Below are 15,533 nucleotides of genomic sequence, written 5' to 3' on the forward strand. Positions count from 1 at the left end.
ACACAGGTGTCTCCTTTGTCCTCTGAACTGGGACATTCAGGACATTCTCTCAACTGGGCACAACTCAGCCTGAAGGCAAGTGCAGCTCAGAAACATGCTTTAATGGCCCAGGTTACAACCTCACCAGGAGGCTACAGGGACAGTTGGATAAATGCGCCAGTCTCCTTATCTTTCCAAAGGAAGAATCTGGGAGCAGAATCGAGCCCCAGCTGCTTATAGTATCAGCCTTCATAACACTCTCATACTGGCACTTCCTCCCTCCCTGACTTGCTCCCTGCTCCCTCACTCTACCTGCTCTCAACTCCTTGCTTCAGGCTACGCTTTCAGGGGAAGCCAACAACCGAGGGTAGGCAGTGGCCACTCAGGTCATTTCTAGGTCTCAGCTTACCCCTCCCAGCTCTCCCATTCTCAGACTCCAAGGGATCACCTTCCTTAATATATCAAAATGAGGGTGACCTCGTCAAACAAACAAGAGGAGCAAACTGCCTCTTTCTCCTGAAGCTTAGTGATCCATCACACTAATAGGCTCTGATGTTATGAAACTAAGTCATTAAACTGAATGGTGAATATAGGACCAGGCCTGTCAAGTGGGACAGAGGGAAAGAGAGCCACTGAGAGATGCCACAGTTGGCAAGTGTTGGGCTTCACAAGGATGATAATCACATGGATAAACTCTCTCGACATGGACACAGCCCAACTGGAAAGCCTGGCCTTCCTGGACTATTTAAACAGCCTCCAGCATTCCAGTGTTTTAATGTTTAAAAGAATGTTTGTCAAAATCACCTGCTTGGAATTTACAAGTTGTTTTTCCCCACAAAAATGCTATTATAGATGATTAGATTCCCAAGCCAGGCCATTAAAAGTATTTATTCTATAAAGGCACGAAATACCTGCACAAAAGCGCCTAAGGAAACATAACTTTACCACACTGCTTCTTTTTCTCACCGGAGAAAATATTTAGTAATGCAATCGGGGCTCCAGGCACAAATATTTACCCACCCTGACATGTACACACATGGGCACATACAAACACGTATGCTGGTGAAGGGGATTTCTCAAGAATCAAAATGCCTGCACCGATGTTCATTTAAGTCCTTGTCACTGGTCTGGAGATCAAGGCTGCCCAATAATAATAATAATAATAATAATAATAATAATAATAATAATAATGTCAACTCATCAAAGCTCTCCAAGGCAAAAGTAGAAAGAATTTAGTTCAACACACAAAACTTGTACAACTTCTTGGCCAGGGATAAAAGGAAAGAAAGAGGGCCATTCAGAACAAGTTTGCTCAGAACTGAAGTGGTTGTGTAATTTGGAACTCAGATCCCCACAAGGCACTGTTTCAAGTCAGTGCCCAACCGGTGAAAGTCAAGTTACACACTTTGACTAATCATAAGGGCGGCATTTATTAAAATACATTTCATTCTCAAAATTGAGCTATGACAAATACCATATGACTTCACTTATATATGGAATCTAAAAGAAAGAAAAGGGAAAAAAAACCTAGTTCATATATACAGGGAGGAGATTGGTGGTTGCCAGAGGTGGGGGATATGGGTGGAGGGTGGGTAAAGGATTCAAAGGTACAAACTTCCAGCTATAAAATAAATGTCTTGGGTGTGTAATGTACAGCATAATGACTGCAGTTAAAAATACCGTATTGCACATTTGAAAGTAGCTAAGAGATTAAATCTTAAAAGTTGGGGAGGGAAGAGAGGGGAGAGGAGTCTCTCCAAACGCCAATGATTGATGATTATGGTTTCAGGGAATAGAAAATGGGGAAGAGAAAACATGAAGAAATTTTAGGATTGTAGAAACAGACTCTCAAAGAAATCAATCAAAATCTTATACAATCTTTTTTAAATGGCCTACATAAGTGGGTCCTTAGGTGATCTTGTTTCTTGAAAATAAAAATGCCTTTAAATAAAAGCAACTCCTTGTTCAAGTAAAAAGTAGATCATAATTACTTTTTCCATTGCACAGAGAGGATTTATATTTAATTTCATATGCCTTCTGGCCAAAAAAAAAAAAAAGGGGAAAAATTAAAAGTAAATGAAAACCAAAAAGGTCACTCAGTAATATTAAATATATACACAGAGGCCGTGACCATGAATGTGGGGAAAAAAAAAATGGAAAAAAAAAATAGAGCCAGAAAAGAAATTTGGCTTACAAAGGCCAGGCCATTAGTGTTTATTACCTAAACTTTATAATTGTGTACAAATACACACACACACAAACACACATACACACACAGTGATCTGTCTTGTTCTTTTCCCTCCAAGTTCCTTAGTTTACTAGAAAAGATGTAAGAATTGAAGCTTAAAGGGAAATTTTCTTTCACTGTTTTCTTCCACGTAGGGGCTGACAAAAAGCACCACAGGGGAGAAGCCTGTGTTAATTATCCTCAGGGTTTGAAAGAAAAGCTCTTTATTAATTTTAGTTTCAACAAATACAAAACAAAACACTCTAGACATAAACCTGCTCCAAAAGCTCTCAGAAATCAGACAAAACACCCACGGCACATCTTGCAGCTTGAATGAAAAAACACCTCCAGAGAGACCTCAACTGTTTCCTTTCTTAAAAAAACCACAAAAAACGTAAAAGGGAATCATTTTATTCAAGTATGAATGAGACTACAGAGAGTTTCTGTACCACTGATAACACTTCTTGGGGATGCTCTTAACTGGATTATCTCACAGAATAACTAGAAGGAAGACGGGGGCGAAGGTGGAGGGGCCTCCTCCTGGCCGTTCGAGCTCTGGGAAAGGAGCGCAGACACGGATCGCGTCTCAGAATGCGATCGGCAAGGGGCACCTGAACCCAGGCACCAGAGTGACACGCAAAGCTCTACTCAACAAGACTAATACTTGATTTGGGTTAAGATCAGAAATCTAAACAGAAATAAGGAAAAGAATTTAAGAAGCTCAGCAAAATGTACGTAGTTCAACCTTGTATTTTAGGGTTGGAAGAGCCGAGGCCACGGGCTCAGGATCTGCCCCATGCCAAGTTACCATGACCAGGTACCTGGTTATCTTGGTCTGCCTTGTGCCTGCCCCGACACTCGCTATAATGCACGGTAGCGGACTGAAACTTCAGGAATCTCAGACAGTGTGGTCTAATCCTCCATGCCTGAAAAAAATTTTTAACATCCTTAAACAATACATTAGATTGGATGAAACTTTAGGTGTTGCTCTACTGATTAAGAAAGGCCTCATCTGAGCCACCTCAAGAGACCTGGTACTAAAGTTTTTCATCTAGTTCAAGTTAATTCATGCCAGGCGCACGAATTGTAGAGTCGTGGACAAAATCCTACAACAGTCTTCACTCTGTGTATTACATCAGCCCTCGGGAGATCGTGGTTAGGTAATTTCCAGGACTCCCCAGCCCTAACAACCTGCAAACCATTAAATAAGAGTGTCATCGGGGTTCTCAGATTTAAAACATTTCCCCACCCAATTCCCTTTCCCCTCCCCCACCTCACCTAAAACAATTCTGGGCCTTTTCTAATGGAATACTGCCTTAAAAGATGAAAAGATTGAAACCTTCACTGGAGTGGTTTTTGCTTCATGACTCTAATGGTTCCAGGGACTCACCTACAGCCCAATTCCCGAGGGCCGACCATTCGTCAGCTCTGCCAGGGAGCTAGCCCTGATCTTCCCAAACCAAGCACCTCTTCCCTGGGCTTTCTTTCTGGGAAAATTATACCAACCGGTTCTAATTTCCTGTCCCTGCAAGAAAGGGTGCTCAGAACCTGGGTTTAAATGTCTCCTATTAAAGTAGTGCATGGCAGCTGGATTATGACCGAACTTTCAGTCTTCATCTTACACAGGAAGAGCTAATAAACTTCTGAAATCACTAAACTTCAACCATTATTATTCGGTACATATTCGTTAAGCCTAAAAATAGGCTAATACTTTGCCTTATGTCATTTTAATAAAATTACAGTCAATGAAGCTATTTCTTAAACAATACACTTGATGCTCCCAAATCTAGTATCAGTCACTGAAAGGTTTTGTACAAATTGCTTATAGACCAGAATCTCAGCTTTCTCATTTGTAAAACAAATAAAAACTGCTTCCTCAGTTGCATATTGTGAAGATTAAAGGAGGGAATGAACTTAAAAGAACTTTATAAACCCTAACAGATTATGAAAAAGTATAACTACTAGACTGTAACTCAAAATTCTCTATGATTTTATTTCCCATTTTGGATGCAGGGGCAATTTTATTTATTTTGATTAGGTAATACATTTATGGGATTCAAAATTCAAAAGTTGCAAAAGAGTGCACAGTGAAAACTTTCCCATCCCTTCCATCAACCACCTAATTTTCCTCTCAGGAAGCAACTGATGTAATAAATTTGATGTTTATTTTGAGATACATGTGGATTTTCCAACAAATTTTACACAAATGCTATCATCTATTCCCTGTTTCACACCTTTTTTCCAGTTTAACAATGTATCTTGGAGCTGGTTTCATACCGATGTATCAATAGAGCGGAATTTCCCCCATTCTTTTCATTGGCTGCAAGGGAAGCCATCAAATGGAGGGACCATCTCGCACTCTTAGGTTATTTCAGGTCTTTTACCATTATAGCCTCTTGCTCTTGCATAAGCTATTTATACAGCACATTTCTAAAAGAGAATTGCTGGGTCAAAAGTATATATATTTTGAACAACATTGACAGATTGTCTTCCATAGAGATTTATTGCAACTTATTCTCCTTTCAGCCATGAATGGAGACTATTTCTCCACACATTTGTCAATATAATCTCTCATCAAGCATTGTTGTTAAATCTCAGCAAATAGGATAGTAAAAAAAAATGGCGTCTCCATGTGTTTTCATTTGCATTTTCTAATGAGTTTTTTTTTGTTCTTTTTTGATTGGTAGTCTCTCTTTGAGTATTAAGAAAATTTATTTCACACCCTTTGACTTTCTTCTCTATCCTTCTGTACATCCTATAATCCAGCCATTGTGAACTACTTGCTATTCCCCAAAATGGGCCACAGTTTGGGAAATGCTCATTCCTTCCACCTCCAGTCACAAAAATGTTTGACAGTCAAGTTCAAAGACATCTCAATGTTTATGAAATGTTCCTGTATTCTTCTCATAGGGCTTAATCCCTCCTTTCTCAGGGTGCCCAGGGCACATTTTTAGAGCTTTGTAATAGCATTATTTCATCACTGCCATGTACATATGTGAACTTCTTAAAGTTCGAGACCAAATTCTCCATCTTAGCATCCCTTACGATGTTCAACACATTCACTCAACTAATGTGGGATGAAAGACTGAAGTAGAAATAAAGACTGAATTTTAACGGCATATGTTCCTTAAACTTCCAAAACAATGTTGTAAATCTAGTGGTGGGGATAATAAAATAAAGCAAAGATTTGGAGAGTTGTTCTTTGGCCTAAATATTCATATCACAACTTGCTAATAAAATCCTTATTTTGAGTTTTTTTATTTACTGTTGTTCAACACTGAAATTGTGGCTGTGACTTAAATGACTGGAGAACATAACTAAGATGAAAGTATTTTTTTAAAGCAAGGTACGAATACCCAGTAAACTCAGGAGAAGGTGATCGACTTCTTTAGTAATCAAGGAAATGCAACTTTAAAATCACAAGATACCATTAAGCATCCAACAGAATGGCCAAAATGAAAAAGACGGGCAATGTCAAGGGTGGATGTAGATGAATTAGAACTCATACACTGCCGGAGGAAACTGGCACAACCACTTTGGAAAACGGGGTAAGTCAACAAAAGTTACACATGTGCCAATCCTGTGTCCCAGAAATTTTACTCCTAGGTCTACAGTTGATAAAGACACACACGTTCACCAGAAGCTATGTCCCAGAATGTTCACAGCAGCACTCATTGTAACAGCCTAAAATGGGAAAAACCCAAATGTTTGTCAACAGTAGAGTGGAAAAACAAGTGTTGAAATTCAAACAATGGAATTCGGACAGCAAAGGGAATGGACAAACTCCAACATCACACCAAATTATGAGTGAACCTCACAGGCCCAGAGAGTCATTTAAGTTATAAAAACAGGCAAAGCTAATCTGATGGTGTCACAAATCAGGGGACCCCTTTGGAGTAGGCATAGGGAAGCTTCTATTTTTTTATCTGGATGCTGGTTACACACGTGTTCATTTTATGAAAGCTCATTAAACTATACATTTCTTCTTTGCATACTTTCCTGCATGTGTGTTACACTTCAATAAAAAGTTTACATAAAGTAAAAGAAAAGCAATAGGCTGAACTGCCGAAAGAGAACATACTTCTTTTAAAATACCTTTCAAAAATAAATGTTTTTAAATGCCATAGTGAGCATTAGCCACCTGCAAACCCAACTGCCTTGCACTGGTTTGACCCAAGAGCCTACTACTAAAAAGGGATCCTAGAGAAAGCAACTGTCTATTCCTAAAACAATGCAGAGGCCACAAAGGGTATTCAAAATTGTTTGATTAAGAAAAAAAAGGAGGTGACCAAGGGAGATCAGGTATAAGGAACAAGCAATGATTGCAGAAAAAGATGAAAAGAAACAAAACCTTCTTAAAATGGTACCAAAATAGCCATTATTCTTAAATAAGCCTTCTATTCAGCTCCCAAAAAAACTATTTACTCCAATGCAGATATGTGCCTCCGCACCCAGCTTCCCTCTCAATATTATTTTAAAACACTGCACAACAGACAAAGAAAGAGAGAATGTCATGCAAGTAGTAATTAATGGCAAATGCAGGTGTCTGACTAGAGGGAAAGCAAGGGAAATGAAACAAACCCCTCCACCTCATTAGTCTTCTAAAAATATTCTCATAATACAAAGGCACGCCCTGCTTATGTAGTTTGTAAATGAATGAGAAACCTAATAAAAATGGTGTTTGTGAATCTCAACCATAGCCCCGATACAAATATTTTGGAGATTAAGGGGGGGGAAATGATGTCACTGAGCTAGTCAAGCAGTGCTTCAAATATACACCAAAATGGACAAAATGAAATCAATGTATAGTAAACTCAGTGATCTGTGCCAATGGAGACAGATTTTAAAAGTCTTTTCTATTGGGCTGTGAAATATGGAAATAACAGGTAGTCTGAGACTGATGAACAGATCCAAACACTTACCCTCTTCTGAACTTGGCATTAATTCATTTTTAACTTGATAGCGATAGGACTCAAGAAGTAGGCAAATGGAAAAGACCTGAAGTCTTGGCAACCACCAGAAGGAGGTGACTTTGCAGCTAACTTTCAACGTCCTGCTGTAAAAGGAGATAACAAAAAGATGATTAACTGAAATTCACAGATAACCCATCACAATTCATGTTGGTCAATGTACAAAGCTGGTTCTGCACAGAAACATCACCAAGTAAGGAGCCCCTCCAAGACGAGATAAAGAAAAAGATGCCGTCCAGGTTTCATTACAACCCTTGACCTTATCTTCTCTGACTTCAGGCAAAGGTGCTGATTAATAGTGAAATTTGCAGAAGGCAGGTAGAAACAATGAAAACAAGCAAGAGATCTGAATAATCAAACTTTCAATTAAACTTTTCAAGAATCTGGAACAAGTCATTCTTGGCTCATGTAACGATAACAAAGAATTTTTCTCCCTTGCAGAAGGAAGAATTAGAGTCAACTGCTAATGATCTGAGCTAGGAGTGGCGTTAAGGGAAAAGGAAGGTGGGAAGTTACCCAGAACATGGTGATTTTGCCTGACTAATCTGTTAAGTTCTTAGCAATGGAGGAAAATTGGGGCATCTCTCAGAATCACACAGCACACATTTTACAAAGTCCCAAATTCCAGCATCCTGTTCTTCTGGTGGCCCAGCATTTGTCAGACAAAGGTGTCTTAATCTGTGGATCAGAAAAGCAGCTATCTTATATAAACATCCATCTGCACCTATATACACACGCTATGCAAATAAGACCTGCAGGTGCCAGAGAACAAAAGAGACTTCCAGGCCCTTAATCAAGAAACAAATGAGGCACACAGAAAGTAACAAACAGATTGGAATGCTATTTTGGCCGGGGGTGGAAGACTAGAAAAACAGGAATTACAAGTCAGGACTATGAGCTGGTCGGAATGATGCGGTCTGGGCAGTCCTTTTTCTGAACCATGTTTCGGTCACACTTGTTATTCTTTTCCTCTTTCCCATATCATCATCATCATCATTATTATTATTTTAAATATATCTTTACTGATTTCAGAGAGAGGAAGGGAGAAGGAGAGAGAGAGAGAAACATCAATGATGAGAGAGTCATTGATCAGCTGCCTCCTGCACGCCCCCGACTGGGGATCGAAACCCGGGCATGTGCCCTGACCGGGAATCGAACGGCGATCTCCTGGATCCTAGGTCGATGCTCAACCCCTGAGCCCCGCCAGCCAGGCGACACCTCATTATTGGTATTATTTCTAATGACACGCATACAACAAACTTGAGACAACAGTAGTCTAGAGAAAGATCGCGTTGAAAAGCTCGGGTGAAGTTTTATACTGTTTGTGTACCTGTGTAAAAGGTAAAAGGGCTTCTGACACAAGCACGATGTCTCTCTAAAGAACAGAGGCAGGATCTGTGTGTGTGTTGTACGAGGAATATTACTTCTTAGCACAGCTCATAAATCACACACACAGAATTTGCCAACAAATAATCATTTCTTCGTTCGCCTCTGCTTTCCTTATTCCCCACTCACCGTCTTCTGGAAAACAGAGCCTTTGGCCCATCATTTACTAAGAGGTGAGACCAAATAAAGACGAACAATCCGCCACCGCAATAGGCAAAGTCAGCCCGAGTCAAAAAACCAACTAAGAGCGGGGGCCAAAGTCATGGGCGTGGAGGGCTTTGTGGGCCTTCGGGCAGGTGGGTCTCTGCAGGGAGCACGGGAGGGATCCACCTGGACCCCAGCTTTTTGTGATGCCCTTGGGGGCTCCTGGCCATGTTCCCCAGCCTGGGAACCCTGGCGGAGCAGATGTTACTAGAGGACCCAAACACCACAGTTCTTTCTCCCCCTCGGTGTATGATAGGATATATGAACTGAGGGTTGAAGTCAGAGAAAATTGGGGTATTGCTGTTCTAACCGAAAACAATGAATTGTGTGGGAAGATGCCCGCAGGCTATGTGAATGACCTAAAATCAGAAATATCTGAGGCCTTGAAGAGTCTTCAGTCACCTGCCACTTCTCTTGGCTTAATGAAGCTGACGTCATGTCTAGAGCTGCCTTGGGTGATGGAGTCAGTAATGACCTGACTGTCCAACACCCGCTGTCCCTGCCCAGGCTCGATGAGCGTGCTGAGTGCTCGCTGGTCTCCGTGCACTCAGCCTGCATAGACTCGCATCACTCCAGAAGCACTTCCAAAAGGGGCCTGAGTGTGACACCGAAACTGGGATGACGGCGGAGTTCTCCTGGGCACGCAGCCTTTGTCTGTAAACTCTAATAATTACACCCAGAAGTGTGAAAAACAAATGCTACTTGTTGGAGAAAATGTTCAGTTGTTCTTGCCTCATGCAAATATCAGCCATTAGCAGAAATATTCTGCCTGTGTGAGTGGTGATTTTTGAAGTTGCGGGGTGATGAATGTTAGAAATGTCTGAGCTGGCTTCTTTGTAATGGGTTTGTTGCCAGAACACAGGTGTAGTGAAAACCACCACTACATCAAAGCCAAAATGGGAAAGGAAAAGATTCAGATCAACTTTGTCATCAATGGACACGTCGATTCCGGCAATTTACCATTTAAAAGAGTCCTTCTCAGCTCTGGCCAGTTGGTTAGAGCATCATCACCATACGCCACGGTTGCGTGTTCAGTCAACCAATGAATATATACATAAGTGGAACAACAAATTGATGTTTCTCTCTCTAAAATCAATTTTTTAAGGTCCTCCACAAACTAAAGGGTCCATCATTCCTTAAAACGCTATGCGCTGGCTCTTCCTGCATTCCCTGCCTGCACTGTCCTTCCTACCTAGCCTTCCACTGCCTTCCTTCATCGCAATCTTATGTGTCCTTCAAGGCTTGGCACGAACGCCCACTTCTCTGGAAGAGCATCTCCGATCACTCTTTCTGTGCTCCTACAGCCACAGAGGTAGGGGCACCGCTGAGACTGGAGCCACATTCGGGTTCTGACTCCCAGGCCGGTGCTTCCCATCACACGGGAGGGCCCTCTGGTCAACGCCTGGCAGTCGAGGCAGAATGGCCGGCCTCCGCCCCAGCTCTGCCCCTTGTTCCCTTTGTGACGGCGGGTAAGCTACTTCAGCCTCTCTAGGCCTTTGACAGTCAGGGATTCTTTGGGTAGAAGCAACAGAAACCAATCTGGCAAATAAAACCAGAGGAAATGTAGTATCGGTTTAAGGAACTGAGGGGAGGCTGGAGAAGCCAGCAGTGGCCCAGCTTCAGGGGACTGGAAGCCAGACCACAACAACAACGTGGTTGGAACAGATGGTCTGGTCAGGACACACCCTAGGCAGCAGAATCTCCCTGGCCCTTGGCATTGGGCCCAGACTCCAGCAAGAGGCTCACGGGGCCACTCATGGCAGAGGAGAATGAGGCCCTCATTGTGGCCCCAGCAGACCGTATACCAAGGCAAGGAGCGTCCTCAAATGGAAATCTGGAAGGGTAAATGGATGTTGGACAACCAAAGAGCAAATATTGTCATTGTCCCCCAGCCATCTTTAAAGGCAGGGTGGCTCCCCATTCCCTGATGCCTCCAACAAGCTCCAAAGGACACCTCAGTTCATTCTCTATACACTAAACATTTGCTTGAAGCAGCTCCGAACCTGTGAGAAAATCCCAAGTGGGTCTCCCCTATGTTCTCTGAGGCCTTCAAATACCCATAACTCACTTCATCTCAGCTGCCAGACAACTGAGCTACACCAAAATTAAGCCAGCAAGTGGATTTTTCTTAATCGATTTTAGAGAGAGAGAGAGGAGGGGAGGGAGGGAGTAGGGAGAGAGAGGGAAAGAGAGAGGGAGCGAGGGGGAGAGAGAGTTGTCTCACGTATTCATGCATCATTGGTTGAATCTTGCATATGCCCTGACTGGAGACAGAACCTGAAACCTTGGCGGATCGGGAGGATGCTCTGACCAACTGAGCTACCCATCAGGGCCCCAGCAAGTTATTTTAAGCTCTTTTCATGGCTATGCTGGAGGACAGGTTGTCAGACCCCATTCAGTTTGTTCCTAAGGCACTAAAAACACAACTTCGGATTTCCTTTCCCATAGCAAATAAACCTACGTGTAGCACAATATCGACTGAAAATCTCAGAAGACGAGTTAAACCCTTCCCTCCTGCTCACGTCCACCTCACCTCCTGCAATCAGCAGAAACAAAAAGGAAAGGGCCCCCATGTCATGCTCCTCTGGGGGTTCCCCAGGCACATACTCTCTCCTCCTCCCATTCATACCATTCCTAGATCTAGATCTATAGTGAAATGGAACTTTCCTCTCGAGGGTCCCAATTAAAATGCAGACTCATTCCCTTTGAGCCACATATCCCCATGGTAACTGAATTCCCTGTGACTGTTTAATATCTATATCCCCTTTTAAACTGCAAGCTCCTTTAAGGGGGGTTCCACATCTGTCTAATTCACCTCCACGTGCCCTGTACCCAGCCTGGTGCCTAGCACATAGTGTGGGCTCCATAAGTACTTATTCAATGTATGAACAAAAACCCTACTGCTTGCTTTTGTTCTAGGAAGGCATTTTCTTCAAGTTTAATAATGTCTGTGAGATCAGAAAAATATTAACTTTTGCTTCTAAACATTGCAGATCACTGCCCACCACAAATAATTTGGGGAAGAATATTTGTTTTATAAGATTCAAACTGTAACTTTAAATTTCTTGTATTACATTTGATATCAAGACAGAAAACAAGTATGGGAATCTTTAATAAGAGTACTACATTTTAATACATACATGGCGATATGTTATATTGGGAAGAGTGACCCACAGAATACTGAAAAAACAAACAGGTTTTAATATTTTATCCATAGAGTGTAATCAAACAAGAAACTTGATTTTATACTGACAGTCACAGATCCTCTGATGATCTCTTGTTGGGCTGCTTGTTGCAATTTAATTCTATTCTACTTTACATTCAAGTGATTCTTCAGTTCAGGCCCATTCTCTCCTGATCTCAGCAATCACAGACTAGAAAGAATATCCCCTGGGGTTATTTGTCCAGCCCACACCTCTCAGAGGACTGGGTTTATTACCTTGGCTATTATTTTGTGAGTAAACACGGCAAATCTAGAACATGATGTTTACCTAAAGAAATTTTATATGAAAGCAATTTGCTTCTCAGCTTAAAATTCACACATTATTGTTAATATTTAAGAACCATATTCCACTCATATCCCAGGGGTCATGGGGAGTCTAGAAACAATCTTTGTCTGGCTCCCAAGCAAACAGATTTACTCAAGGTGATTATAAAACCAGTCCAAGGAAAATTCAATTTAAGGGGATAAACAATGTGATTAAGAACAATGAAATTACCATTGCATTTTCTATATTTTTCCAAGATGAAGAAAATATTTCACCAACTACAGGACAAACGAATCATATGAATAACTAAAGGAGAAATTCTTCTACTTCCTCTTGTTATTGCTATAACAGCAATTGCATTTATTATGGAAGAATTTCTTAAATTTTCACATAGATGAAATAAGACCAGGAATCACACTGGAAGACTACAGCCTCCCTGCAGCAGCTTCTAAAAAAGATCATCTTGGAAGTAATCAATATCTCCCAGTCTTTACATATAAGAGAAATCCTTTACAGAAAATATTTTATTCCAGATTTTTTGATATGTCTTTGATATTTTTGACTTATTACGAAAAACTCCAACCATATACAAAAGTATACAGCAGCACTGTCCAGCAAAAATGTAATAGGGGCCTAATATAGGAAATTCTAATTTCCTTTAAGTAGCCAATTAAAAAGAGTAAAAGGAAACAGATAAAATTATTTTTAATTATATATTATGATACATCCAAAATATTATCATTTCAACATAAAAATGATTAAAAAATTATTGAGACAATTTTACATTCTTTTTCGTACAAACTCTTTGAAACTCAGTATGTATTTTACATTTACTGTACATCTCAATAAAGATTAGCCACATTTTGTGTGCTCAATAGCCATATATGGCCAACAGCACCCCAGTGGACAGCAGATGAATGAGTGGGAGTTAGCCAAGTGAATTTGGGGGGGGAGTTATAAGGACAGAAGATTATACAAAAACTGGGAGGGCAGAGCACCTGCCTGGGGAGACAGACAGGGTGCTGAAATGAGTTCAATGTGACTGAAACACACACAGCAATGAGCTAAGAGGAGCTGATTCATAGAGGATCTGGTAAATCAGGTTAAAAATACAAAATATTCATTGATCAATAAAATATTGACAAAAATTTAGTTTAAATTCCATAACAGTTTTAAGACATTTTAAATAACACTATACCATATATATATAGGGGAAAAAATAGTACATGTAAGATGCAAGATCTTTACTCTACAATGCTTGTTTTGTGTAGGGGCTTGAGATCTCCTTGCAATACCTCCAAGGTGAAAACAACTGCAGCAGGTACTTTGCATTGACTGAAATAAGTATGATTTTTATTGCATCATCATAAATTGATGAAGGCACTACCGTTATTGTGGATCAAAAAGTAGGAAACAAAATGCCACACTCCAGTTACCTTTTTTTGCAGAATATTCTAACAGAATATAACCAAATAGAATTGTTTCAGATTCTGTTTTTTAACTGAGCACCTACTCTGGAGAGGATACCAGGCTTAGTGTTGTGAGGGATAGAAACAAGACGAATGCATACTGACCCTCTCCAAGCATTTACAATTTAGAAAGGAAGGCAGTACATTTGAATAAATAAATAAGCCAGGAAACACTCCGGTGTGGGGTATGAAATGACCAAAGTGCCGAAGGAAAGAAAGAACCCCGACATACTACTCAGTAGTCAGAAAGTAATCTACGGACTTTCATAAATTTTTTTATTTAAAAAAAGCTGTGAGAGACTGAGTTCAGAGAGACGATTCTGGGGAAGTGGCTTATGAGTTCAGCCTTGAAAGACGTGGGTTTTCACAGGGAGACACAGTGAATGAGCTTTCTGGGCAACAGGAGTGTATGAGCAAAGGCAAAATGCTCTGTTGCTGAATCAAGTGCAGGCCGCCAGTGCACAGGGTTGGGGAGCGGTGGGGTGAAGGCCACTTGGAGCCCAGGCTGCCAGAGGCTGCCTTAGGCTAACCAGTCTACACTAAGTGAGGAGAGAGAGAAAGCACCTGGGGTTTGAGCCTCAACTCCACCTTGTATTTGTTGTGAAGTTGTTGCAAACTTAACTTTTCCTAGCCTGGTCTGGAGTCTGGGGTACAGTAACAGTGCCAGTGTGGGTGTTGCTCTGAGAATTAAACGCAGTAATTCATGAACAGCAGTTATGACAGTCCCTGGCGCAGTAAGTTCAGCAGCTGCCACTGCTGTTATTATTAACTATAGAAGCCATTCAAGAATTTTTAGCATATAATGACAGGACTTAAAGAATTTACCAGACTGTAAAGCGAAGAGACCGAGGGAGGAAAACCCACCTGTCAGCGATGTTAGGACAGAGTGCAGAAGTCCCTGAGATGCTGAGCTAAGACAGTGCAGGGGCAATGGGAAGGGATGGGTGTGAAATACACTAAGACAGAAACAAGAGTTGGGGTGAGCATAAATGTGGCCTGAACAGTAGTCATCTGGAAGTCAAGGAGGAAGTTTCCAGAGGAGAGAGCTAAAAAGCTGATGCATAATATTTACACGGGATAGGAATTCGCGGGGAACTATAAACAACTCTGAGTTATGAGTGGAAGGCATTTTTAACTTAAGGGCTTCATTATTCCTTAGTGTCCCACCTCCCAACACTTCTGGGGGCATTCTAGGTGGGAGAGCTCTCCAGCCCTCCCTGGAGTACTCCTGAAATGGAATTAACAATTAAGAAAATACAGTACTGCTGAGAGGCACATTATAAATAAAACTGGATTCTCAAGACCATGCAGACAAAAACATACCAACCCCTAAAACTAGAAGTGGAAGAAAAAAGGGATCTTTAATTCCTTCCTGTCCCCTGTTTGGCTATTAGCACTTTAGGAAGTAACCATGTCAATCTTATCTAACTTCTTGCCCTCGGTTTCATTACAAGAGTACAAAGAGTTGAAATGTAGTTATTTTACTAAACAATTGCTGCAGGAGCTCTTGGAATCCATAGTGGTTTCTACCTCTCCATTCCACACATGGGAACAGAGGAACTAGCTGGTTTTCCAGCACTTCCCTTAAGAAGCACAAAGCGTTACTGTGTTCAGAGTTCATTTAGCACAGCAGGCAAAACCCAAAGGATTTCTTTTTAGATTTAGGTGAAAGTAAATTTCAATTTAGGTAAAAGGAGAACTTCCTTTCCTCTTATATCAAAGTCCCTCAACTACCAGGCCTCACAAACCATAAACTCGACCACAAAAATCAATGGCAGTTAAGAACCTCAATAATTCAGAAAGTAGTGCA

The 15,533-nt window shown here is 41.1% G+C and overlaps 1 protein-coding gene across 3 annotated transcripts in view; it reads right to left on the minus strand.

The window, feature by feature from the left end:
* OSBPL3 (oxysterol binding protein like 3) overlaps nucleotides 1-15,533 on the minus strand; it is a 128,300-nt gene that overhangs the window by 110,356 nt on the left and 2,411 nt on the right. For 2 of the 3 annotated variants that reach the window (XM_016217046.2, XM_087821210.1), the window contains exon 2: nucleotides 7,129-7,262. The exons of the other annotated variant lie outside the window; for it this stretch is intronic. The gene's annotated coding sequence lies outside the window, so the exon portion shown is untranslated. The remainder of the gene's footprint in view (nucleotides 1-7,128; nucleotides 7,263-15,533) is intronic. 3 annotated transcript variants of the gene reach the window in all.

Source organism: Miniopterus natalensis, chromosome 10, assembly GCF_054644295.1.
Source record: "Miniopterus natalensis isolate mMinNat1 chromosome 10, mMinNat1.hap1, whole genome shotgun sequence".
Lineage (NCBI taxonomy): Eukaryota > Metazoa > Chordata > Mammalia > Chiroptera > Miniopteridae > Miniopterus > Miniopterus natalensis.